The sequence below is a fragment of the Vulpes vulpes genome, chromosome 1 (genome assembly GCF_048418805.1).
Source record: "Vulpes vulpes isolate BD-2025 chromosome 1, VulVul3, whole genome shotgun sequence".
In the NCBI taxonomy this organism is placed as follows: Eukaryota; Metazoa; Chordata; class Mammalia; order Carnivora; family Canidae; genus Vulpes; species Vulpes vulpes.
This window is the reverse complement of record NC_132780.1, coordinates 51,872,306-51,899,844: the sequence shown is the minus strand read 5'-3', so window position 1 is coordinate 51,899,844 and position 27,539 is coordinate 51,872,306. Positions and strand designations below refer to the sequence as shown.

General features: G+C 40.1%; 1 protein-coding gene and 1 non-coding gene across 2 annotated transcripts in view; one reads left to right on the top strand and one right to left on the bottom strand.

Annotated features, from left to right (window-relative positions):
* The window catches only part of FAM240B (family with sequence similarity 240 member B), a 139,298-nt gene that overhangs the window by 30,527 nt on the left and 81,232 nt on the right, over window positions 1–27,539 (top strand). The gene's annotated exons all lie outside the window — the stretch shown is intronic.
* LOC112912552 (U6 spliceosomal RNA) lies at window positions 24,571–24,673 on the bottom strand. Its single transcript, XR_003233529.2, has one exon. It is a non-coding gene; the product is annotated as a U6 spliceosomal RNA (small nuclear RNA).

Here is a 27,539-nt window from a genome sequence, read left to right as displayed (position 1 = left end):
CACTATCTGGTTAATAGAGGTCCCAGAAGATAAAGAAAGAGAGAGTGGGAGAGAGAGAGATAGAAAGAGAGGTGCAGAAGGTTTATTTGAACAACTTATAGCTGTAAAATTCCCTAATATGGGGCAGGAAGCAGACATTCAAGTTTGAGAGGCACAAAGAACACCCCTCAAAATCAATAAAAATAATCAATACATTGACATATCATAGTGAAGCTTGCAAAATTTAAAGATAAAGAGAAAATCCTTAAAGCCACTAGGTATAAGAGACCCTTAACCTACAAGAGTAGACACATAAGGTTGGAAGAAGACCTGTCCACAGAGACCTGGCAGGCTACAAAGGACTGGCATGATATATTCATTGTACTAAATGGGAAAAATAAGTAGCCAAGAATACTTTATCTAGTAAAACTATCATTAAGAATGGAAGAAGAGGGCAGCCCCGGTGGCCCAGTGGTTTAGCACCGCTTTCGGCCAGGGGCGTGATCCTAGAGACCGGGGATCGAGTCCCATGTCAGGCTCCCTGCACGGAGCCTACTTCTCCCTCTGTCTGTGTCTCTGCCTACCTCTCTCTCTCTCTCTCTCTCTCTCTCTCTCTCTCTCTGTGTGTGTGTGTCTGTCTGTCATAAATAAATAAAAAATCTTTAAAAAGAATGGAAGAAGAGAGAAGGAGTTTCTAGGACAAACCAAAACTAAAGAAATTTGTGAACACTAAACCAGCTCTGCAAAAATGTATTAAAAGGGATCTTTTGAGCACGAAGAGAGCTCAAAAGTAATAAAGACCAGAAAGGAACAGAGACAACATACAGAAACTATAACTTTACAGGGTAATATAATGGCACAAAGTTCATATCTTTCAATAATTACTCTGAATGTAAATGGATTAATGCACCAATCAAAACACACAGGGTATCAGATTGGATTAAAAAAAAAAAAAGACCCATCAACATACTGTCTACCAGAGTCTCATTAGACCCAGACACCTGCAGATTGAAAATGAGGAGTGGAAAATTATTTATCATGCTATTGGACCTCAAAGAAAGCTGAAGTAGCCATTGTGATATCAGACAAATCACATTTTAAACCAAAGACTATAATAAGAGATGAAGGACATTATGTCATAATAAAAGGATCTATCCAACAAGGAAAACTAACAATTTGTAAGTATTTATGCCTCTAACTTGGGAGCAACCAAATATATAAAATAATTGATAATATTGTTATCAATTGTTATATTTAAGAAACATACTTATAATAATACAGTAATACTAGAGGAGTTTAACACCACACTACAGCAATAGACAGATAATCAAAGAAAAGAGAAACAAGAAAACAAGGGAATTTAATGACACACTGGACCAGATGGACTTTACAGATATATTCAGAGCATTCCTTCCTAAAGCAACAGAATATATGTTCTTCTCAAGTGCACAAGGAACATTCTCCAGAATAGATCACATACTGGGTCCCAACTCAGGTCTCAACTGATACCAAAGGACTGAGAATATTCTCTGCATATTTTCAGACTACAATGCTTTAAAACTTGAAGTCAATTACAAGAAAAAATTTGGAAGGATCACAAATATATGGGGGTTAAAGAGTATCCTACAAAAAGAATGAATGAGTAAACCACGAAGTTAAAGAAGAATTAAAAATTCATAGAAGCAATGAAAATGAAAACATTACAGTTCAGAACCTTTGGGATGAAGCAAAGTATATAGTAATACAGGTCTGTCTCAAAATACAAAAACTCAAAACCACAATCTAACCTTATACCTAAAGGAGCTGGAGAAAGAACAGCAAATAAAGCCTAAACCTAGCAAAAGAAAAGAAATCAGCAAAACTAGGGGCTAGTTCTTTGAAAAAATTAATAAGATCAATAAACCCATAGTCAAACTTATCAAAAAAAAAAAAAAAAGAAAGAAAAGGACCTATATAAATAAAATCATGAATGAGAGAGGAAAGATACAGCTAACACTGAAGAAATAAAAACCATTATAAGAATATTATGAGCAATTATATGCCAACAAATTAGGCAATCTGGAAGAAATGGATGCATTCCTAGAAACATATAAAGTACAAAAACTGAAACAGGAAGAAAAAGAAAACCTGAACAGTTCCATACCAGCAAAAAAAAAAAAAAAAAAAATTTGAAGCACTAATCAAAAATCTCCCAATATGAAAGAGTCCTGAGCTGGATGGCCTCATAGCAGAATTCTACCAATCATTTAAAGAAAAAATATCATCTATTCTTCTTAAACTGTTTCAAAAAATAGAAATAGAAGGAAGGAAAACTCCCAAACTTATTCTATGGAGCCAACATTATGTTGTGCCCCAAACCAAAGACCCCACCAAAAAGGAGAATTATAGGTGTTGGAGAAGATGGCGAAGGAGTAGGGGTCCTCAACTCACCTGGCCCAACCAACTTACCTAGATTACTTTCAAACCATCCCGAAAAACTAAGAATTCATCCTGATATTTAAAGAGAAAACAGCTGGAATGCTACAGACAGAGGGGTTTTCACTTCTAACAAGGTAGGAAAGCTGGAAAAAAAAATAAAAAAGAATCCAATGGGGGAGGGGCCCCGCGAGGAGCCTGGGCTAAAGCCAGGCGGCGAGAGCCTCTGGGACAGGAAAGCCCAGCCCCGGAGAAGCAGGAACTTTAAAAAATATGCACTGGATTCTTCCTGGATGGAAAGTGCTCAGCAGGGAAATCGAACAGAATCACAGGAGAAGCAGTGGAGCCTCCAGTCTCCCAGATTCACTAATAGAGGAAGTGCACCCTGGAGTAAAGCACACCACACACTGCAGCGGATCTTGGTAAAGGGCTGGAGCGGGCGCCCGGTGGGGCATCCGGGAGAAGCCGGTTGGTCAGGCAGAGGCTCCAGGTGGAGGGGTCTGCACCCTGCTGCTAAAGGACATGCGGCCCTGGAGCTGATTTCAGCAGCACAGGCCTCAGATCCCAGGGCGCTGAGAAGACACAGCTGGTGATCCTGCACTCCCCCTGGGACAGGCGGAGGCAAGGAGGGCACAGGAAAGTGAGGACTTTCCTGCCGCCGGGCGCCCCCAATCTGTGCAGATCAGTGAACCCATAGCTCACCCAGAGCATCTAGGCCAGTGCGGACTGGGAGACTGTGGTAGTTACTAGCGGGAAGCTGACTCCAGACCTGGGCACCTCGCCACTGCCTGTATTGTTCCTCCTTGTGTCACGGTGTGCCTGGGACAGTATGGGCTCACCGGTAAACAGCTCCCACTGAGCCCGGTACACGGCAGGGGCGGGGCAGCTCCCCCAGGTGCACACACCTGAGAATCAGCACAGCACACCCTCCCCCAGAAGAGCAGCTGGAAGAACAGGGGATTACCAAGTTCTTGACCAAGCAGCCCTGGAAAGCTCCAGGGGAAGTAAAGGGATTTACAGTACATAGAACCAGAGGGTATCCCTCCTATTTTTTTTTCACCCTTTTTTCCAGTACAACTCGTTTTTTTTTTATTTTTTTTTTTTATTTTTTTTTTTTATGATAGGAACACAGTGAGAGAGAGAGGCAGAGACACAGGCAGAGGGAGAAGCAGACTCCATGCACCGGGAGCCCGACGTGGGACTCGATCCCGGACCTCCAGGATTGCGCCCCGGGCCAAAGGCAGGCGCCAAACCGCTGCGCCACCCAGGGATCCCCAGTACAACTCGTTTTTATATCAGACTGTAAATTTCCAATTTTTTTCTCCTTTCCCACCTTAACTACAATATTTTATCACCTCTTCATTTTTAAGATTCTTCCTTTTTGACTTTCATATTTTTACAATTTCAGGTCCTAGATATATTTTCCACTTCTAGATTCCCTTCAACATAATCAATTTTGAGAGATATACAAGATTTTTTTTAATTTTCTCTGCCTCATTTTGTTCTACAATGGCAAAAGTTAATGCCTTCTAAAACATGAAGAGCATGCACCCAGAACCAAGTGGTATACTGAGCTGGCTCATTCTCTGAGATTCCTCGTTCTCATTCTGCCCCCCTCTTTTACCTTGTTTATATTTTGGTGGTCAATACTAAAGCCTCTACAAGTATTTCTGATTTATATAAATTTGGGACTGAGCATCCTCTAACATACAGAACTGAATATAATCAGAAACAAGAGGATCACCCTCTAGAAGCCCTCAAGTAGACTACATTCTCCCTCCACTAGAACTTTCTCACCGCCACTATCTGACAGTCCCCACCCCCATTTTTCTTTTCCTTTCTTTTTCTTCTTTTTCCTTTTCTTTCTTTTTTTTTCTCTCTTCTTCTTTGGGATTCTTGGCTTTATTTTTTAGTACTTTGTTTTAAAATTTGTTTTTCACTTTAGTGGTCCTTTTGTTTTATTTCTTTCTGATCTTTGTTTTTAATTTTGGGTCTCTCGCTTCCTCAGAATCATCTAGGGTGACATTTACTTAGGTTGTCGTTGATATTTTTGATACAGCATGCTATACACCCACTCTGCACTGAGCAAAATGACTAGAAGGAAGAACTCACCACAAAAGAAAGAATCAGAAATAGTACTCTCTCCCAGAGTTACAGAATTTGGATGACATTTCAATGTCACCAAGCCAATTCAGAAACACAATTATAAAGCTACTGGTGGCTCTGGAAAAAAGCATAAAGGATTCAAGAGACTTCATGACTACAGAAATTAGATCTAATCAGGCCAAAATTAAAAATCAATTAAAGGAGATGCAATCCAAACTAAAGGTCCGAATGACAAGGGTTAATGAGGTAGAAGAAAGATTGAGTGACATAGAAGGCAAGCTGATGGCAAGGAAGGAAGCTGAGGAAAAAAGAGAAAAACAATGAAAAGACCATGATGAAAGGTTAAGGTAAATAAATGATAGCCTCAGAAGGAAAAATTTATGTTTAATTGGGGTTCCAGAAAGTGCTGAGAGGGACAGAGGGCCAGAAAGCATATTGAAACAAATCATAGTTGAGAACTTCCCTAATCTGGGGAGGGAAACAGGCATTCAGATCCAGGAGATAGAGAAGTTCCCCCTCCCAATCAATAAAAACCACTCAACACCTCGACATTTAATAGTGAACCTTGCAAATTCCAAAGATAAAGAAAAAATCCTTAAAGCAGCGAGAGACAAGGTATCCCTAACTTATATGGGGAGAAAGATTAACAGCAAACCTCTTCACAGAGACCTGGCAGGCCAGAAAAGGCTGGCAGGATATTTTCAGGGTCCTAAATGAAAAGAATATTCAGCTAAGAATACTCTATCCAGCAAGGCTCTCATTCAGAATAGAAGGAGAGATAAAGAGCTTCCAGGATAGGCAGAAACTGAAAGAATATGTGACCATCAAACAAGCTCTGCAAGAAATATTAATGGGGATCCTATAAAGAAAGAGGAAGCCCAAAGAAATAATCCACAAAAACAGGGCCTGAATAGGTATTATGATGACACTAAATTCATATCTTTCAGTGGGAACTCTGAATATGAATGGGCTTCATGATCCCATCAAAAGATGCAAGTTTCAGCCTGGATAAAGAAGCAAGACCCATCTATTTGCTGTCTACAAGAGACTCATTTTAGACCCAAGGACACCTACAGCCTGAAAATGAAAGGTTGGAGAACAATTTACCATTTAAATGGTACTCAAAAGAAAGCTGGGATAGCCATCCTCATATCAGATAAAGTTTATCCCAAAGACTGTAGTAAGAGATGAAGAGGGACACTATATCATACTTAAAGGATCTGTCCAACAAGAGGACCTAAGAATCATGAATATTTTTTCCCCTATGTGGGAGCTACCAAGTATATCAATCAATTAATAACCAAAGTTAAGACATACTTAGATAATCATACACCAATAGTAGGAGACTTCAACATGGCACTTTCTGCAAATGACAGATCTCCTAAGCACAACATCTCCAAAGAAACAAGGGCCTTAAATGATACACTGGACCAGATCAATTTCACAGATATATACAAAACTTTGCATCTGGATGCAACTAAATACACATTCTTCTCAAGTGCACATGGAACGTTCTCCAGAAAAGACCACATACTGGGTCACAAATCAGGTCTCAACCAATACCAAAAGACTGAGATTGTCCCTGCATATTTTCAGACTATAATGCTTTGAAACTAGAACTCAATCATAAGAAGAAATTTGGAAGAAACTCAAAAACATGGAGGTTAAAGACCATCCTGTTAAAAGATAAAAGGATCAACCAGGAAATTAGAGAAGAATTAAAAAGATTCATGGAAACTAATGAAAATGAAGATACAACAGTTCAGAATCTTTGGGATACAACAAAAGTGGTCCTGAGAGGGCAATACATGGCAATATAAGCATCCCACAAAAAAATGGAAAAAAACTCAAATACACAAGCTAACCTTGCACCTAAAGGAACTGGAGAAAGAACAACAAATAAAACCTACACCCAGCGGAAGAAGAGAGTTAATAACGATTCGAGCAGAACTAATGGAATGGAGATCAGAAGAACTGTGGAACAGATCAACAAATCCAGGAGTTTGTTCTTTGAAAGAATTCATAAAATAGATAAATCATTAGCCAGTCTTATTAAAAACAAAAGAGAAAAGACTCAAATTAATAAAACCATGAGTGAAAAAGGAGAGATCACCCCCAATATCAAGGAAATACAAACGATTTTAAAAACATATTATGAGCAGCTATATGCCAACAAATTGGGCAATATAGAAGAAATGGATGCATTTCTGGAAAGCCACAAATTACCAAAACAGAAACAGGAAGAAATAGAAAACCTGAACAGGCTGACAACCAGGGAGGAAATTGAAGCAGTCATCAAAAATCTCCCAAGAACAAAACTCCAGGGCCAAATGGCTTCCCAGGGGAATTCTATCAAATGTTTAAAGAAGAAACCATACCTATTCTACTAAAGTTGTTCCAAAAGATAGAAAGGGATGAAATACTTCCAAACTAATTCTATGAGGCCAGCATCACTTTAATTCCAAACCAGACAAAGACCCCACCAAAATGGAGAATTATAGACCAATATTCCTGATGAACACGGATGCAAAAACTCTCAACAAGATACTAGCCAATAAAAAAAAAAAAAGAAAAGATACTAGCCAATAGGATCCAACAGTACATTAAGAAGATTATTCACCATGACCAAGTGGGATTTATCCCCGGGATGCAAGGCTGGTTCAACACTCATAAACAATCAACGTGATAGATCACATCAACAAGGGAAAACACAAGAACCATATGATCCTCTCAATAGATGCAGAAAAAGTATTTGATAAAATATAGCATCCATTCCTGATCCAAACCCTTCAGAGTGTAGGGATAGAGGGGACATTCCTCAGCATCTAAAAAGCCATCTATCAAAAGCCCACAGGTAATACCATTCTCAATGGGGAAAAACTGAGAGCCTTTCCCCTAACAGGAACATGACAGGGATGTCCGCTCTCACCACTGCTATTCAACATATTACTAGAAGTCCTATCCTCGGCAATCAGACAAAAAAAGAAATAAAAGGCATTCAAATTGGCAAAGTAGAAGTTAAACTTTCCCTCTTTGCAGATGACATGGTACTGTATATAGAACACCCAAAAGACTCACCCCAAGATTGCCAAAACTCATACAGCAATTTGGCAATATGGCAGGTAACAAAATCAATGCCCAGAATTCAGTGGCATTTCTCTACAGTGAGACTGAAGAAAGAGAAATTAAGGAGTGAATTCCATTTACAGTTGCACCAAAACCATAAGAGGTACCTAGTAATAAACCTAACCAAAGGGGTAAAGCATCTATACCCTAAAAACTACAGAACACTTCTGAGAGAAATTGAGAAAGACACAAAGAGATTGAAAAATATCCATGCTCATGGATTGGAAGAATTAATGTTGTGAACATGTCTATGCTACCCAGGGCAATTTACACATTCAATGCAATTCCTATCAAAATACCATGGGCTTTCTTTAGAGAGTTGGAACAAATCATCATAAGATTTGTGTGGAATCAGAAAGACCCCAAATGGCCAGGGGAATATTGAAAAAGATAACCAGAGCCAGGGCATCACAATGTCAGATTTCAAGTTGTACTACAAAGCTGTGATCATCAAGACAGTGTGGTACTGGCACAAAAACAGACCCATAGATCAATGGAACAGAATAGAGAATCCAGAAATGGTCCCTCAACTCTATGGTCAACTTCTATTCTACAAAGCAGGAAAGACTATCCACTGGAAAAAGGACAGTCTCTTCAATAAATGGTGCTAACAAAATTGGACAGCCACTTGCAGAAGAATGAAACTAGACCATTCTCTTACAGCATACACAAAGATATTCAAAATGGATGAGAGACCTAAATGTGAGACAAGGACGGCTCAGGTGGCTCAGGGGCTTAGCACCTGCCTTCAGCCCAGGGCATGACCCTGGAGACCGGGGATAGAGTCCCATGTCGGGCTCCCCGCATGGAGCCTGCTTCTCCCTCTGCCTCTCTCTCTCTGTGTCTCTCATGAATAAATAAATAACATATTAAATAAATAAATAAATAAATAAATAAATAAATAAATAAATAAATGTGAGAGAAGAATCCATCAACATCCTAGAGGAGAAAACAGGCAACACCCTTTTTGAACTTGGCCACAGCAACTTCTTGCAAGATACATCTATGAAGTCAAGGGAAACAAAAGCAAAAATGAACTATTGGGACTTAAGATAAAAAGCTTCTGCACAGAAAAAGAAACAGTCAACAAAACTAAAAGACAACCTACAGAATGGGAGAAGATAGTTGCAAATGACACATCAGATAAAGGGCTGGTATCCAAGATCTATAAAGAAGTTATTAAACTCAACAGCAAAGAAACAAACAATCCAATCATGAAATGGGAAGAAGACATGAACAGACATTTCACAGAAGACATAGACATGGTCAACAAGCACATGAGAAAATGCTCCACATCACTTGCCATCAGGGAAATACAAATCAAAACCACAATGAGATACCACCTCATGCCAGGGAGAATGGTGAAAATTAACAAGACAGGAAACAACAAATGTTGCAGAGGATGTGGAGAAAGAGGAACCCTCTTGCACTGTTGGTGGGAATGTGAACTGGTGCAGCCACTCTGGAAAACTGTGTGGAGGTTCCTCAAAGAGTTAAAAATAGAGCTACTCTATGTTCCAGCAATTGCATTTCTGGGGATTTACCCCAAAGAGACAGATGCAGTGAAAAACTGAGACACCTGTACCCCAATGTTTATAGCAGCATTGTCCACAATAACCAAACTGTGGAAGGAGCTTGGTGCCCATCGACAGATGAATGGATAAAGAAGATGTGGTCTATATATACGATGGAATATTACTTAGCCATTAGAAATGACGAATACCCACCATTTGCTTCAACATGGATAGAACTGGAGGGTATTATGCTGAGTGAAGTAAGTCAATCAGAGAAGGACAAACATTATATGATTTCATTCATTCGGGTAGTATGAAAAATAGTGAAAGGGATTTAAGGGGAAAGGAGAGAAAATGAGTGGGAAAAATCAGAGATGCTGACAGAACATGAGAAACTCCTAACTCTGGGAAAGAACAAGGGGTAGTGGAAAGGGAGGTTGGCGGGGGGATGGGATAACTGGGTCACTGGCATTGCAGAGGGCACTTGATGGGATGAGCACTGGGTATATTATATGTTCGCAAATTGAACTCCATTAAAAAAATATACAGAAAAGGAGAATTATAGACCAATATCCCTGATGAACATGGATGCCAAAATTCTTACCAAGATATTAGCCAATTCGATCCAACAGTACATTACAAGAATTATTCTCCATAACCACGTTTGATTTATTCTTGGGTTGCAAGTGTGATTCAATATCCAGAAATCAATCAGTGTGATACCCTACATTAATAAAAGAAAGAACAAGAACGATTTGATCCTCTCAACTGATGCAGAAAAGGCATTTGATAAAATATAGCATCATTTCTTGATTAAAAAGAAAACCACCTCTCATCAAATTAGGGATAGAGGAAACGTAACTCAATATCATAAAAGCTATGTATGAAAGACCCACAGCTAACATCATCATCAACAGGGAATAACTGAGAGCCTTTCCCCTAAGATCAGGAATACAACAGGGATGTCCACTCTCACCATGTTAGTCAACAGAGTACTAGAAGTCCTAGCCTCAGTAATCAGACAATAAAAATAAATAAAAGGCATCCAAATTGGCAAAGAAGAACTTAAACTCTTACTCTTCATAGATGACATGATACTCTCTGTAGAAAACCCGAAAGATACCACCCCAAAATTGATAGAAATCATGGAGAAATTCAGCAAAGTGCTAGGGTATAAAATCAATGCACAGAAAACAGTTGCATTTGTATACACTAACAAGGAGACTGAAGAAAGAGAAATTAAGGAGTCCATCCCATTTACATTTGCACCTCAAAGAGATAAGATACCTAGGAATAAAACTAGAGGTAAGGGATCTGATTCTGAAAACTATAGAACATTTATAAAAGAAATTGAGGATGACACAAAAAAACTGAAAAACATTCCATGCTCATGGATTAGAAGAACAATTATTGTTAAAATGTCTATACTACCCAGAGCAACCTACACATTCAATGTTATCCCTATCAAAATACCTTCAACATTTTTCACAGAGCTGGAACAAGTAATCCTAATATTTGTATGAAACCACAAAAGACCTCAAATAGCCAGAGGGTTGTGGAAAAAGAAAACCAAAGCTGGAGGCATCATAATGCCTGACTTCTATATTACAAAGCTGTGATCATCAAGACAGTGTGGTACTGGCTCAAAAACAGACACATAGATCAATGAAACAGAATAGAGAACCCAGAAATAAGCCCTCAGCATTATGGTCAACTAATATTCAACTAAGAATATCCAATGGATAAAAGTCTCTTCTACAAATACAGCTAGGAAAACTGGACAGCCACATGTAGAAGAATGAAACCGGACCAATTCCTTAGACATTACACAAAAATAAACTCAAAATGGATGAAAGACCTAAATGTGACATAGGAATCCATGAAAATTCTAGAGAACACAAGCAGCAACTTCCTTGGCATTAGCTGCAGCAACTTCTTACTAGACATATATCCAAATGCTAGGGAAACAAAAGCAAAAATTGAACTATTGAGACTTCAACAAGATAGAAAACTTTTACACAGCAAAGTAAACAGTCAACAAAACTAAAAGGCAATTTATGGAATGGAAGAAGATACTTGCAAATATCTTATCATATAAAAGATTAGTATCCAAAATCTATAAAGAATTTATTGAAGTCAATACCCAAACCCAAAAAATCCAGTCAAGAAATAGGCAGAAGACATGAACGGACATTTCTCCAAAGGATACATACAAATGGCAAACAAACACATGAAAAAATGCTCAACATCACTCAGCATCAGGGAAATACAAATCAAAACCAAAATGAGTTACTACCTCACACCAGTCAGAGTGGCTAAAATGAACAACTTAGAAAACAGCAGATATTGGTAAGGATGCGGAAAAAGGGGAACCCTCTTAAACTGTTGGTGGGAATGCAAACTGGTGTAGCCACTCTGGAAAAACAATATGTAGGTTGTCAAAAAGTTAAAAATAGAGCTACCCTACAGCCCAGCAATTGTACTACTAGGTATTTATCCAAAGAATGCAAACATAGTGATTTACAATCAAACATACACCCCCAATGTTTATAGCAGCAATGTCCACAATAGCCAAAATATGGAAAGAGCCCAGATGTCCATCAACAGATGAATTAAGGAAAAAGAGGTGATATACAGTGGAATATTAGCCATCAAAAAGAATTAAGCCTTGCCATTTGCATTGATGTGGATGGAACTAGAGGGTATTATGCTGATGAAATAAGTCAGAGAAAGGCAAATACCATAGGAATTCACTCATACGTGGAATTTAAGAAACAAAACAGATGAACATAGGGGAAGAGAATAAGAAATTAAAATAATATGAAAATTGAGAGGAAGGCAAACCATAAGAAATGCTGAACTCTAGGAAACAAAGTTGCTGTAGGGGAGTGGGTGGATGCAGAGAATAGTTGGATGATGAGCATTAAGAAGGGCACTTTATATAATGAGCAATGAGTGCTATATGCAACTGATGAATCACTAAATTCTACCTCTGAAACTAACTAAATATAAATAAAATGAAAGCAATCAAATGCAGCATATTCAGGAAAACCTCTACCTCCCTCCTCTATTGTCTGCCTATATCAGGATGAGAGCTTTTAAGAGATTCCTCTTTACCTAAAATACTTAACTATATAATTGGGCAACCTTTGTTTTCCAGACATCTCCTTTCATCTTCCTGCTAATAGTCTTCCTCCCCTTTGTATTCTTAGACCCTGTCCTTCTCTTTAGCTCATAAAAACATCATGTTGTCTGACCGTTTTTGGAATTTCCATGTCTGTGTGGATTCTCTCTGCATGTCCACTATTAAATCTGATTTTCTTCTCACCTGGCTCATGTCAATTTGATTCTTAGTCCAGCTAGAAGGATCTTCAAGGATATAACAAATGCTTTCTCCCAACAGATGTGAATAATTTATTTAAACAATTTTCTTTTGATAGACTTTCTACTTTTTCACTACCATAAGCAATATTTCAATAAGTATAATCTATCTATCTAGATAGCTTGGTGGTTTTTTGGTTTTTCCTGAAGTTTTGTTGTTTTTGTTTTTGTGTGTCTGTTCAATTATCTGCTCAGGATAAACTCTAAAAAGTGGAACTGTCTGGACAGATGAGCCCTAAAGTAGACAACTGGCTCTCAGCAGCCCCCAGTAGTGGAGCTGTTGGTTTTTCTTGACTGGTGTTGATTCCCCCTTTCCCTTAGAAAACAGGCCAAATGGGAACAGAGAAGATGCAGATCTCTAACTCACCTTTCATGTGGCAAAGGGAAGGCTAACTCCACACCTAAGCCTATCACAAAAGCCTGGCAGATCAAAGAAGTGCCAGAGATTTACTCAGGCATGGTCAATGGACCCTGATGAGTCCAGGAAGAGGCAGAGTCAGGGCCTGGGCTAGAACTATAGGGTCTGCCAGCAGTAAAGCTGATAAAGCCTGGAGCTCCTGTCAGTCACCACAGGGAAAGTATTGTCCAAGAGTGGAGCCAATACAGAGGAAGGCAAAGCTGAGAGATGGTGGAGAGAGACTTTTTTTGGTCCCTGGACTCTGATGGATCTGGAGTCAGCTTTATTCCCTGGATCCTTTGATTTCTTGAGCTGATATATGTATACTCTCCCTTTCCCCCTTCTCCCCTCTAAATCACTGTAGTCTTTCTCTCTCTCTCTCTCAATTAAAAAAAAGTCTTGAACAAGCAAAAAAGGCCTTCTCTGGGCCTGGCCCCCGATATACAGGCACTGGCCCCAGGGCCCTGACTAGGTGGCACTTATTGACTCTGGCCAGCTGTTTGGCCTCAGTGGCTAATCCCACACCTGACAATTTCCAGGAGTCTGGCTGGCCAAAGATGGGGGTACTTGGAGGCAGGCAGGTCAGCAGCTGACCTGGAAAAAGACATTCCTCCCATACCTGCACAGAGATGCCCACAGAGGCCTTGCTTACCTCCTTACATGTTCTGCAGAATAATAATCTCATTTTACAAGGTAAGAGCAGGGGGTCATTGTCAGTAAAGTATGAGAAACTCTGGACTAAAGAACTATACACAACTTCATTTTTAAGTGTTCACTGCTGAACTTCTCAGACTCATAGCATGCTAATATTCATTAGGACTCTACAATGGTTCCATGTGTTCTGGGCTTGCAGATGCCATCCAGCCCAAAAGCTGCCAGCTGAGAGTCCTGGGCTGCACTTTCCAAACTGAAGACTTTAGGCAAGTCACTTAACTACTCTCTGACCATCAGTTCCCTCATCTTTATTTTTTTAATTCATTTTTTATTGGTGTTCAATTTGCCAACATATAGAATAACACCCAGTGCTCATCCCATCAAGGGCCCCCCTCAGTGCCCATCACCCAGTCTCCCCAGCCCCACCCACCTCCCTTTTTACCACCCCTTGTTCATTTCCCAGAGTTAGGAGTCTCTCATGTTCTGTCTCCCTTTCTGATATTTCCCACTCATTTTTTCTCCTTTCTCCGTTATTCCCTTTCTTTTTTATCTTCCCCAAATGAATGAGACCATATAATGTTTGTCCTTCTCCAGTTGACTCATTTCACTCAGCATAATACCCTCCAGTTCCATCCATGTCAAAGCAAATGGTGGGTATTTATCATTTCTAATGGCTGAGGAATATTCCATTGTATACATAAACCACATCTTCTTTATCCATTCATCTTTTGATGGACACCAAGGCTCCTTCCACAGTTTGGCTATTGTGGACTTCCCTCATCTTTAGAGTATCTACTTCTTAATGCAGCTGTGAAGATTACATCAGCAATATGTTTGAACAGCACCTGGAACATCAAAAGTCTAAAATAGATGTTAGCAATTAACATTTAAGCATTACAGTCCACAGTAAACTTTTTCCATTATTGCTTTATCAAAAAACTCTTGTCTTCTTGACCAAATGCACAGTCTGCTCCATTCTACTTGTACTTGTGTTTATATCCCAAGTACAACCCCAACAGAGCAGAGAGCAAATTATGCTCTATTGCTTGCTAGTATAGCAGGAGGCCTGTTGACAGGAGGTGAGCATGGAAGGGCATGGTTTAAAATCTTAAAAGAAAAAATGTGGAAGTGTATGGCTTAAGTCACCAGATCAAAGGAGTCAGCTGGGAGCCAAGGTCACTTTGACTTCTGACCTCCACACTGGCTTTAGCACCGGCTGAGGTTCTTCATGTGTAAACTGTGGTCACAATGCATTTGCCAGGATAGGGTTGCTCTTCTCAACTGAGGTTTGTTCAGGACTTTGATTCAGGATATTTTTCTCTTTTCTTTTTTTGTGCCTTTGGAATTTACAATCTTAGAAATGTTGCCATTCAAGATACATTTTTTTTATTAGAATTGCTCACACTGGAATAATTGGGATAAACAGAGATATGGAGGATTCTAGGAATGCACACATCCTACTTTCTTGGAACTGAGGGAGGAAATGGCAGGTGGTCAAGAGAGTGGGCTCTTTATTACTGCACTGCATTTCAGAAGGACACTTCTTGAGGTGGTGACCTTAACCAATCAGATACCCCTGCCTGTGAACCTTTGCCAAGGTGTCAATATTGTTTTGTTTTTGTCAGGTCCCAAAATAGACTATAGTTCCTCCCAAGGAGAAAGTTCTCATCCTTCAGATACCTCCTTGAAGCCCAGGCAACACCCCAGTGCAATAAATATGGACTGGTTCTTTAAAACCCTGTTCATCCCCAGGTGCCATTTTCAGTATCCTTGGCTTGGGAGTGGGGGGTGTCTCTTTACTTGATTGCATTTGGCAGTCTTTTCAAGTTTTTTTTTTTTTTTCACCAGTACCCCCTATGTAGCAATCAGACCAGTAGTGGTCAAAGACTTTTTAAAAATGCTTAATAGAGGGCAGCCCTGGTGGCTCAGCAGTTTTAGCGCCACCTCCGGCCCAGGATGTGATCCCAGAGACCCAGGATCGAGTCCCACATCAGGCTCCCTGAATGCAGCCTGCTTCTCCCTCTGTCTGTGTCTCTGCCTCTCTCTCTGTGTCTCAATAAATAAATAAAATGTTTTTTAAAAAATGCTTAATAGATGTGTATACATATTCATATATTGGTAAAGCCTGATTGAGAAATATAAAGGTTTTTTTAAATAAAAAATGCATTTACTCAAGTAAACAAGTATATTTTTAATTTTATTTTATTTAAATTTAATTAACTAAGAAGGAGAATATATTTTAAAAATAGTAAGCAAATAATAGATGGTGCATAGATGTGTTGAAACTTGTGTCCCAGTATTGGAACAGCAGAGATTTGGAACCCCTGTCCCAGAGCAAAGATAGGAAGAGAGTTTGCCTTACTCTGGGCTGATCCATGTCTGTGAAAGTGTTGTAGTCACTCCAGAGTACAAAACAGATTTGGACAATTGCACATGTATTTCAGTATATTAAAAATTCATATAGTAGCATATACTCAGCTCAAGTGTTCTGAGGCATACAATGCAAAGGGAGGCTCCATCAGAGGCCCTACCTAGAGGTGCTTGGTGCAGGGAGTTGAGTGAATCACAAAGGGAGGCCCAATGTTAGAGACTGAATTTCCAAGGATCAACTTTATTTTTTAGGGTTTTTTTTTTAAAGTTTTTTATGAGAGACACACAGAGAGAGGCAGAGACACAGGCAGAGGGAGAAGCAGGCTCCACATAAGGAGCCCAATGTGGGACTTGATTCCAAGACCCCAGGATCACACCCTGAGCTGAAGGCAGATAGATGCTCAACCACTGAGCACCAGGTGCCCCAGGATCAACATTCTAAACATTGAGTCTTTCCCTCTCACCTTTTCTCCAACGTATCTGTTTCTCTTTACCTATTCTTTTCTTCTCTTTCTCTAGTTAAGTAAGAGAGAAAGGAAGAGCAGGCTGAACACTTTAGACCAAGCAACTAGCCTTTTTCATCAGAATTCACTTGTCTGCAGGCATCCTGTGCTGCCAAGAAGGCGCACCAAGCAATGCCCCTCGGTATCGGCTCCTGGGCCTGTCCCAGTCCCTCTACTAGTGGTGGGGCCTTTAGGCTGATCCCTCTGTTTCCAGGTCAACCAAGAAGTGCTTTCCTCCCTCCAGATATAACACTGTTAAAAAACAAAATTCAAACAAGTGAATTTGAAGATATAATTGGCTTTATTAAGTGATTCATGAATTGGGCAGCATTCCACCTAGCAAGTACAGAGATGCTTGAAGAGTTATAAAATGGAAGGTCTTTTTCATAGGAAGGAGGATAAGCAAGGAAGTTATTAGGAAAAGAAGAAGAAAAAAATGCCTGAAAGGAAGGTGGGTAGGGGGATGGGGTAACTGGATGATGGGCATTAAGGAGAGCATGTACTGTAATGGGCACTGGGTGTTATACTATATGTTGACAAATTGAATTAAAAAAAAAAAAAAAAAGGATTGTCTCAGGCCAGGATGACTTTTGGACAGGAAAGTCCCATCAGGTAATACAGATTACCTCACGAGTGCTGATGAGGAAATATCAGACTGCCTGTTAAAGGGTCATATTCCTGGGATAGATCAAAACTATAATTAAATCTTGGTTTGCTGTGTGCTGAAGTGTGGGGAAGGTGGAATTACTCCATTTGGAGCTTGTTGCCTTTTTTTTTTTTTTTTAATTTATTTATGATAGTCACACAGAGAGAGAGAGAGGCAGAGACATAGGCAGAGGGAGAAGCAGGCTCCATGCACCGGGAGCCCGACGTGGGATTCGATCCCGGGTCTCCAGGATCGCGCCCTGGGCCAAAGGCTGGCGCCAAACCGCTGCGCCACCCAGGGATCCCTGCCTTTTTTTTTTTAAACACACATACTATCTGACTCTGAGGATTTGGTCATAAATGATGTAGGAAAAGATGTTAGGGTTTGAAGCCAAGGACCAAGAAAGAATTCTTGAGATATCTTTGGTGAAAAAAGGTGATTTTATTAAAGCACGGGGACAGGATTTGTGGGCAGAAAGAGCTGCACTGGGTTTATGAGGAGTGGCCCATTATAAATTACTGTCAAGTTGGCATGGGGTTAGGGAAAGTGTAAGTCTCTAAGGAATTTTAGAAGCAAGGTTTCCAGGACTGTGAGGGGCTAGCTATTGTTGGGAAAAGGTAATTTATTACTGCCTAATAAAACCTTGGTCATGAGACCCTTCAGATGGGTATATTGATGGGCCATATGCTTGGGGGATGATCACCAACATGTATCTTGGGGGGTTTAGAGATAAAGGAATTTTCTAAAGGAATTTTTATATGTTAAAGTAGACTTACAGACTGGGGACTGGGCTAAGACTGGCTTTTGCCCTTAGCAAAGTATTAACATAGAGGCAGTTGAATCCCAGAGCAATGTCACTCTGCTTGTTTCAAGGACTTGTAAATGGGCTGTCGGTAATAAGATAATTTAATAATTTTCCTTCTGCCTTAGTTTCCCACATGAATAAGCATGGCTATGAATAGCACCAGGTCTTAAGCAAAACAATCAATGGCAACATCTCATTATGAAGTCAAAGCTGAAACTTCTCTCCTCAGCCTCATACTATGAGTGTCCAGGTCACAGCTAGGCATTGCCCTTCTTTACCCAGAAGCAGAAGGGAAGAACCTTAAGCTTTCTTTTAAGACCATTTGAAAATGAATCAGAATGCAAGGATTTAAACTATGGGTGAGTGCCATGACTGAACAGTGTGGCTGGCAGGTGGGGTTGGAAATGCTTACTGTCTGCAACAAAGAAATCAGTTATTTTAATATAAGAAATTTTGCTTGCTGGGACTGTGACCAAGACACAAACACAAAGTCATTATTAGTAGAGCCTGGCGATTAAGTTCATGGGTTGTGGAGTCAGGCAGATCTGAAAGCTAATCTCAGGTCTGCCACTTGTTAGCTATATTCTGTAAAAATAAATTTCCTCATCCTTAGGATAGGGGCAATAATTCTGCCTCATAGGAATTCCGGAAGGATCACTTGAGAAAATGTACATGGTCTACTTTAAAACTGGAGCCTCAGTTTGTCTCCGTACATCACTTGGGAGAATGAATCCAGTCTTGCACTGAAGGGGCTATTTTGTCATATTTAACAGAGAAGGCTTGCATACAAAATATCCTGAAAATCATGAGATGAGCAGAGAATTTGGGGGAGAAATGAGCAAAAGAACTGAACAGATGCTTTTCAGGGGAAGATACCCCGGTGGCCAATGAACATAGAAGAGGGTGAGTGTTCAACCTCACTATATTGGGAAATGCAAAGCAAAACTATGGTGGGCTGCCATACATACTCTAGGACAGCTAGCAAGAGGCTGACTGGTAATACCAGGTGTTGAGAGTATAGATTATGGGAATGTAAATTAATGCAGCCACTATGGAAAATAGTTCAGCATTGTCTACTGAAGTGAAGGATGAGCATGACCCATAACCCAGCAATTCCATGTGCATCAGAAAATGTGTGCAAGAATGTTTATAACTGTATTGTTGTAATAATTATAATCTGGAATTGGCTCAGATGCCATTCAGCAGTAGAGTGCAAATTCTGTTCCATTTCATGTAATGGAATGTTATATATCAATGAAGATAAATTAATTTCAGCTACATATAATAATATGGATTAATCTCAAATGCGATATTGAGCAAAATAAGCTGAACACAAAAGAATACACGGTGTGAGAGTCCATGTGTGTGAAATTCACACTCTGCAAGACAAAACCCAAGCTTGGAGATGCATACTTTGTGATGGGCAATCAAAAGGAACAGGGAAGTAATTACCCTAATGTCAGGGTGGAGGCTACCTTTGATGGGGAATAAGGGGTTAGTGAGAAGGGGGTACTGGATGGTTTCTGGAGTGCTAGCCATGTTGTATTTCTTTTTTAACTTAAGCAATGCTTACAGAAGTGTTTGCTTTGTGATAATTCCCTCAGATGCATATTTTTGTTTTGTAAATTCTGTGTGTCATATTTCACCACAAAAAGGCTAAGAAAAAAAATGCACGTAAAATCTTTAGCACAGTGTAAGCTCTCATTTAAAAAGGTAGTTGTTGATTTTCTTTTTTTTTTTTTTTTTTTTTTTTAGTTGTTGATTTTCTTATTATTTATTTGGAGATGCTTCATTGGAACTGCAAAACTAGATGAAATACTTCAAACTGAAGTATTTCTGGTAGTAAAAGCTAAGACAGAGACAGAATGTACCTAGCATCAGGAGATAGGGACTTTTTCCTCAGTGTTAGCCTTTTTCCTCAGATAGGGACTTTTTCCTCAGTGTTAGCCAAGCCAGCAGGCTGCAGCCAACTGCAGGGAACTGTGAGGCTGTGTCCAGCAGAACCCAGAATTACCTAGGCTGAGTCAGCAAGATTTTCTGAAGGTAGAGACAGCTATGGACATTTTATCAAACCTTCTCTGGTGATTCTAACCTGCAACCAGGGTTGAGAAATCTGTACCGGTGCTGGCAGAGGATGGCACCTGCTGCCAGAGAAACATCTACTGCTCCCAAAGAGAAAAGATACTCCAGAGTTGGGCAGAAGAGCCCTCAGCAGACACCACACTCCCAAGGAATTTTGTGTAACAGGCTGAGATGAGTAGTGGTGGGGGTGCCTCCTCTGAATGACAAGTTGGGAGAGGTTTATTTCTTAAGGCAGCAGAGCTTCTGTACTCACAAGTAATAACTTATGTCCCCTTTAATGCTTGATCTTAGAATTAATTTTTCAGAGAAGGGCATTGGCATTCCTTGGGTTCAACATCATTCTAGATAACAGCCCATATATTGGATGCACAGACATCAGTTGTTGAAAATATGATTTTCATGGGTAGGAAATATCAGAAAGGGAGACAGAACATGGAAGACTCCTAACTCTGGGAAACGAACTAGGGGTGGTGGAAGGGGAGGAGGGCAGGGGGTGGGGGTGGGGGTGACTGGTTGGCAGGCACTGGGGGAGGCACTTGACGGGATGAGCACTGGGTGTTATTCTGTATGTTGGCAAATTGAACACCAATAAAAAATAAATTTATAAAAAAATAAATAAATTTATTATTTAAAAAAAAGAAAATATGATTTTCAGACTTCCAAAGAAATTTTGACTTTTTAATTACTTAAAAAGTTATAAGCTGTTCCAATAAAATAACAATAACCAAAAATGTCAACTTATATATTTATGAGTCTCTCCCAAGACATATGTGCCTCTAGAGACAAAAGACATGAAACGAAATGAAAATAAGAGAAACTGGGATGCCTGGGTGGCTCAGCAGTTGGGCATCTGCCTTCCACTCAGGGTGTGATCCTGGGGTCCTGTGATCCAGTCCCACATTGGGCTCCCCATAGGGAGCCTGCTTCTCCCTCTGCCTGTGTCTCTGCCTCTGTGTGTGTGTGTCTCTTATGAATAAATAAATAAAATATATTTTTAAAAAAAGAAAGAGAAGAAGAGAAACTGAGTTTACCTGAGCGACGTGGCTCAGAAAAAATCCAGAGGACACCTGGGCAGTGTAGATATGTCTTTGCCCCTGCCATGAGCACAGTTTTTATGTATCTTAATTCAATTCAAGTCTGATATAAATACCTGGAGTTAGCATCAGACTCCACAGGTTAGAGGGCTTGGTCCCCAACAAGATTGTCCCCACTTATGATGCCAGCCACAAATTCATGGATCTCCAGGCCACCTGCACTTCTGACCAAATGACTATTAGTCCAGGAGGTTCTCCTGCTCACCTCTCCACCTTTATTTCATTAATTCACTACATCAATTCACAGAATTCAGGAAGTCACTGCATTTAAAGAGACAATTTTATTATCAAAGACTCAAATCATGGCGAAACAAGTGAAAAGATACATAGGGCAAGGTCTAGAAGAGTCATAACACAGAGCTTCCATGCCCTGCCAGGAACCAGGGACAAAGGCCAGGCAAATTCTTTATTATACAACAAGCTTCATACTTTGTGACACAAGGTTGTAGAAGAGGTAAAGCAGGATAGCTACATTGTGAAGACTGAGGTTTGTCTAAGGCAAAAGTCCCATTTGGAATGGGACTTTGTTTTGTTTTGTTTTTAATATTTATGTATTTATTTGAAAGAGAGAGAAAGAGAGACAAAGCCTGTGAGAGCATGGTGGGGAGGGGAAGAGGAGCAGGGAGAAAGAGGATATCAAGCAGATTCCCCACTGAGTGTGGAGCCCAACACAAGGCTTGATCTCAAGCCCCTGAGATCCTGACCTGAGCCAAAATCAGGAGTCAGATGCTTAACCAACTGAGTCACCCAGGCGCCCCTGGAATGGGACTTTAAATAAATCTAATTCAAAATGTTCTTTTTAAACCAAAATATTATTAACTGGCAAGTCTGAAATGTCCTGGCACGCCACAAATTGTAGGCTCATGAGGAAAATCAGTTTAAAGGTTACGGAACTAGCACTGGGTGTTGGCAAATCAAACTTCAATAAAAACAAAAAACAAAAACAAATAATAAAATAAAGGTTATGGAACTGACTAGCACCAATTAAATTTACCAAAGAGTTTATATAAATCTGACTAACAATGTAGCAATTTACAATAAGGAATGTTTTGATTGGGTGATTGAGAATCATTGCACCAGGTTTTTGGCACCTCTTCCACCTACAGCAAAGCCAATATTCAGAGACAAATTAAATAAGAGAATTGTGCTTGGTGACTGTGGGATTGGTACAGGGGCAAAATCCCTTGTATTCTTACCTTTTGACCCTTTTTCCTAAACTCCAGGTGTACAATCACTTTTGTTTCATGGTAGAATGTTTCATTAGACATGCTTATAGTATTTATTTTTTATATGTAACCTTTATTTACATCATATTGTATTTTCTCAAGGACATATCAAGGTCATCTTAATTGACATTTGTCAACCAAGATTTAACAAGTTTCTCCCAGTACATATTTACCATCAAACTTGAGGGTTTATTTCATACCTTTTTTTTAAAGATTTTATTATTTTTTTTTCAAGGGAGAGAGATAACGAGAGAGAGTACAGTGGGGGGCAGAGGGAGAAGCAGGCCCCATGCAGGGAGCCCAATGCGGAACTCAATCCCAGGACCCCGCGATCATGCCCTGGGCCAAAGGCGATGCTCAACTGCTGAGCCACCCAAGCATCCCTTATCTCATACCTTTAATCTACTTTTAAATCCGTTATGACCAGTCACTTCCAGAGCATCAGTTTCTGACCTTACCCCAGAATTTGGTCTGTACATCTTTGTACACTAGGAGAGAATTTAGTCTGTGAGTATAATTCAAAGTTACCCGTCAAACTGGCCAGTATTAACTTCTTCAGGCATGTGTGACTAATTGTAGGCATTTATTACATGCTTGATTGCCTAGATGGTATGTCCTAATGCCAGAGCCTTTAAAAACATTGATTTCTCGACACTTGATTGTTCAATTGAAGCCTTACATATCTTTCATTAGTGGGGCATGAATAAAGAATGGAATTACTTCAGAATGACTCTTGGACAGTCCCAGGATTATGGAGAGGCTAGAGGCAGGAAAGAGAGCTCAAAAATAAAATGTTACTTCTCCCTGGGGTAGCTCTATCTCCAATGTGTATGTTTTTTATTTTCCAAAATCATTAAATGAAAAAGCAGTTGTTCCAAGGACTCAAGCTTATGACCTGACATTACATTTAACTTCAGTTATTGATCACCCAGCATCTGCTTCATATACTGATGTTTCAGAAGCACTCATGATGGTCCCTCCGTGGATCTAAAGGTGCAGAGCTGGACACACAGATGGCATCCCAGCTGTGTATACTCAACCCAATTTTATCTGCCACCCACACCACATATGGTTTAATCAAGACTCTGTCACAAAGCCAATCGTCTTCTTTGAGAGCAGCCATTAGAAGAAGAAATTGTTTTTGTCAGCAGCCCAACTGAGCAGACCACCTGCTATATGAGGTCTGGGGGTTCGGTCTGTTTTCTCTTGGGAGTAGTCTTGATGCTTCACATGTCTACTATGTGGCATTTAACAAATATGCCAGGAAACAGCACTGTGCTGTGAGCCAAGTAGTAACATGAGAGACTCTGACAGAAACTAGGGTGGACCTCATGAACCCTGAGTCAACACCTATACGGAGAAGCCCCTACACTGGAAGCTGCAAACCTCCAGAGACCAACAAACTCAGCACGTACAAAACAGAACCATGATACACTTCTCCAAACTCCTTCTCTATGTGCGTAATTGACACCACTATCCATCAAAAAACATGCAAAACTCTCTGGGATCTCTTCCCTTGACCCTGAGGAATCCATCAAGTTCAGCCATTTGCTCCCCAAATCTCAAATCTATCCACTTGTCTCCATCCCTAATGCCCTAGTTCAAGTGGCACCCATCTCCCTCCTGAAGAACTCTGACACTTTTGAAACTGGTCAGCCTCATCTGCTGCTCCTCCACCTGTTCTCCACCCTAGTCAAGGGTGATTTTTTTAAAGCACAAATACATCACTGCCCTGATGAAAGTAGTCTTCCACAATCTCCCATTGGTTTCAGGACACAGATCAATATCCAGCTTTGATGTGGCCTCTGCCTGCAACCCCAGCTTCATATTGGGCCACATACCACCCCCTAAATCTTGACAAACCAGTCCTACTGGCTTTGATCTCATTTACACTTCCTCTTCCCACTACACATTTTTTTAAATTTTTTTTTAAAGATTTTATTTACTTATTTATGAGAGACACAGAGAAAGAGAGAGACAGAGACACAGGCAGAGGGAAAAGCAGACTCCATGCAGGGAGCCTGATGTGGGACTCAATCCTGGGTCTCCAGGATCACGCCCTGGGCTGAAGGCAGGTGCTAAACCACTGAGCCACCCAGGTATCCCCACTACATATCTCTGCTTGTCATTCTCTCTGCCTGCGGCAGGACCTTCTCAACACCACTTGCCCCTTTATTTTATTATGGTAAAATAGACACAACATAAAATGTGGCATTTTAACCATTTTAAGTGTACAGTTGAATAGCATTAAATACATTTGTGTTGTCATGTAAAAAATGCAGAAGGTGTCACTAGTTTGCATGTCACTCTCATACAGGGACTGTGCTGATCTTCTCTATATTGTTCCAAGTTTAGTCTGTGCCCCTGAAGTGAGTACTCACCCTCTTTTGACTATAAAGGCTAACTCATCCTGCAGATGTTAGTTTCAAGTTACTTTTTCAGGGAAGCTTTCCAAGACCAAGCCCATCCCCTGTCACACAACCCCTCAACTGCACAGTACCCAGCATGAGTAGTTGACTGTGAGTGAGCTCCATGAGGGCAGCACTCAGGCCATAGAGGAGTGTTAGGCACACAGTAGCTCAGTGCATCCTAGTTAAATAAATAAGTGAATGAATGAAGAAATGGAGAAATGCAATTCTACCCACAGTAAAGATCATTTTGGCATTATTGTAGTTCTATGTTGTCTTGAACTCCATTACAGAGTTGGATCTTGGCTTCATCTTTGGAAAACTAAACTAATAGTAAAAGAGGTATTTTTTACCTTTCCTCAAACAGAAAAATTATAATTCAGACTTTACCTTTCATAAAAGAAGAAAAGGCCTGGTAGTCTTTAAGTCGTGTGTATTCCTTTAATTTTATTTATCAAGATTTCAAAACTATTGAATCTAGACTCAGAGCTCTGCAGAAATTTGTAATTTCTAAAAATTAATATAAATAGAATTTATTTTGCATAAGCCTGCAAGACAGTAAGACTGGCCCTGCCCCACAACATCTGCAGAGAAGTCTCTATCATCCATTAGGGCTACTAGTGGGGTCTGGAGATGGCTTTCCTTGGACCTGCAAGGAAAGCGTCTGCTTCCAGAACACTTTCTGTGTTTCTGCACAGAAAGCTTGCCAGGCTTACCTCCAAGAAGCCCTGCAGTGGGCCAGAAATAGATCTAGCCTTTCATGGGACCAAGGACTCCAACCCTGAGTTACAGCAAGAACAAATGACACATTACCCTTCACACTTTGTTATTCATAACACCAACAGCTAGGAATCAAAATCATCAACAACAGTATCCTAATTTTATAGATGAAAAGAAAACATTCAGAGGTCAAGCAGCTGGCCTAAGATCTCTCAGCTGGAGTTGGACCATATTTGGCATCTAGTTTTGATGCCAAAACCATTGCTTTCTCTTCTCATTTCATTTTGCTCCATATGACATTAACTGCTGCATTTTTAGAGGCAACTTATATTATAATGGCACCCTTGAAGTGATACAAAGATTCTCTGGGTAAAGCCATAGAAAGTAGAAATAGATGTGCCCTATGTTATAAGGCCTTTTATTTTTTTAAGATTTATCCATCTACTTCAAAGAGAGAGGGAGAGAGGGAAAGACAGAGAGAAGGAGAGAGAGAGAGAGAGAATGCAAGTAGGGGGAGGGGCAGCAGGAGAGAATCTTCAAGCAAACTCCCCATTGAGCTGGGAGCCAAACTTGGGGCTCAGTCCCACAACCCATAAGATCACAGTCTGAGCAAAAAGCAAGAGTCAAATACTTAACTGACTGAACTACCCAGGTGCCCCTATAAAGCATTTTAATATGATAGAACACTTAGCACTGAGAACACACTGTGGTTATTTGATGTGTGTTGACTCACTGGTTGATGAAAAGTCTGAGAGTAGGTATCACATGATGATCAAGACTGGTAACACACAAAACCCTAAAAAGCCCTGGGCCCATGAGTTGTCCCCCTCTCCCCAGGCTCTGCCTCCACTGTAGAGAATGTCCTTGTGCAGACACAGGCTGGGAGTTGGTTCCTGTCCTGGCTATCTTGTTTCACTTTATCTTGGGTGCAAAGCTAGAATGCTCTCTGCCTCTAAGCATAGGCAGGTCCCCTGGGTTTCCTCTAAATCCTGTCTGTCCCCACTCTCTTCATAGAGAATGTGGTGAAGAGCACACTAATCTCTTGGATCAAAGCAAGAATGAAATGTGTAACACTCCTGCTGTAAGATCAGAGCGTGCTTAGATAACCCTGTGAGCTCCTGTCTGAGGAGGTGATGAGAGAGAGGCGCCTCTGTGTCCTGAGGTCACAGAGTGAAACCTTCTGACACCTGTCCCCTTGCCACCACCATCCCTGTCCAGCCTCGGCCCCACTGAGCCAAAGGTTTCAGTGACCAAAAATGTCCCTCAGCCTGGCATCTCCTATCTCCCCATTTTTTCCTTTTTTTGTATCTACAAATCTGCCTTTCATCACCTCTGCCGAGTGTTCTCCTCAGCACCATGTTCCCTGTAACCCTCACCTCCTCTTCCCTTGACCACAGCTCATTTCCTTTCATATCAACTGTCAAATCCAACTGGAGTACAATATGGGTGACAATGTGTACTTATTTCCCCCAAACTTTATTATCTACCTTCATCTTATGTTTTCCAAAGCTCCTTTAACAAAGAAATCTTTCCAGAGTTCCTTCATCTTACTTCAGTGATATCATATTCCATTTAATTCTGAAAGCACTTAAAACTGTTGGGGCAGTTGGGAAATGGGAGAGGTGTTTTGTGTTATTTTCATGGTTTTTAAAATTACTGTCACTATCATTATCATTATTATTAAGCATTAATTCCCACTGTGATTCTTACTTATAAATTGTCTCCTGACATTAAAAAAGTCTGCTTTTGCATTTCTTGAAATTAATGGTTTTATGGTTGAGTCATAACTTTGTCAGCTTAAGAATAATTTTCGCTGAACTGCATATTATCATTTTCCTCCTAAGGTGTATGTTTTCACATAAGGTCACACTGTGTACATAAAAAGCATCAAGAAAAACATCCTGAACACTACCTTGTTCAGGTATTTATTACTGTTCTTTAACTTTTCCTTGCTTTTCAGAGAAAACTGATGCTCTGAGAAAACCAGAAATGGTTATAGGGAAATTCTAATGATCATTTGAGGGGAAATTCTTATATGTCCATTATCAAATGCTTGCTTGTTTCTAGTACTTATAGTTTAAATCATTTAAAATGATTTATTATCATGTATTTT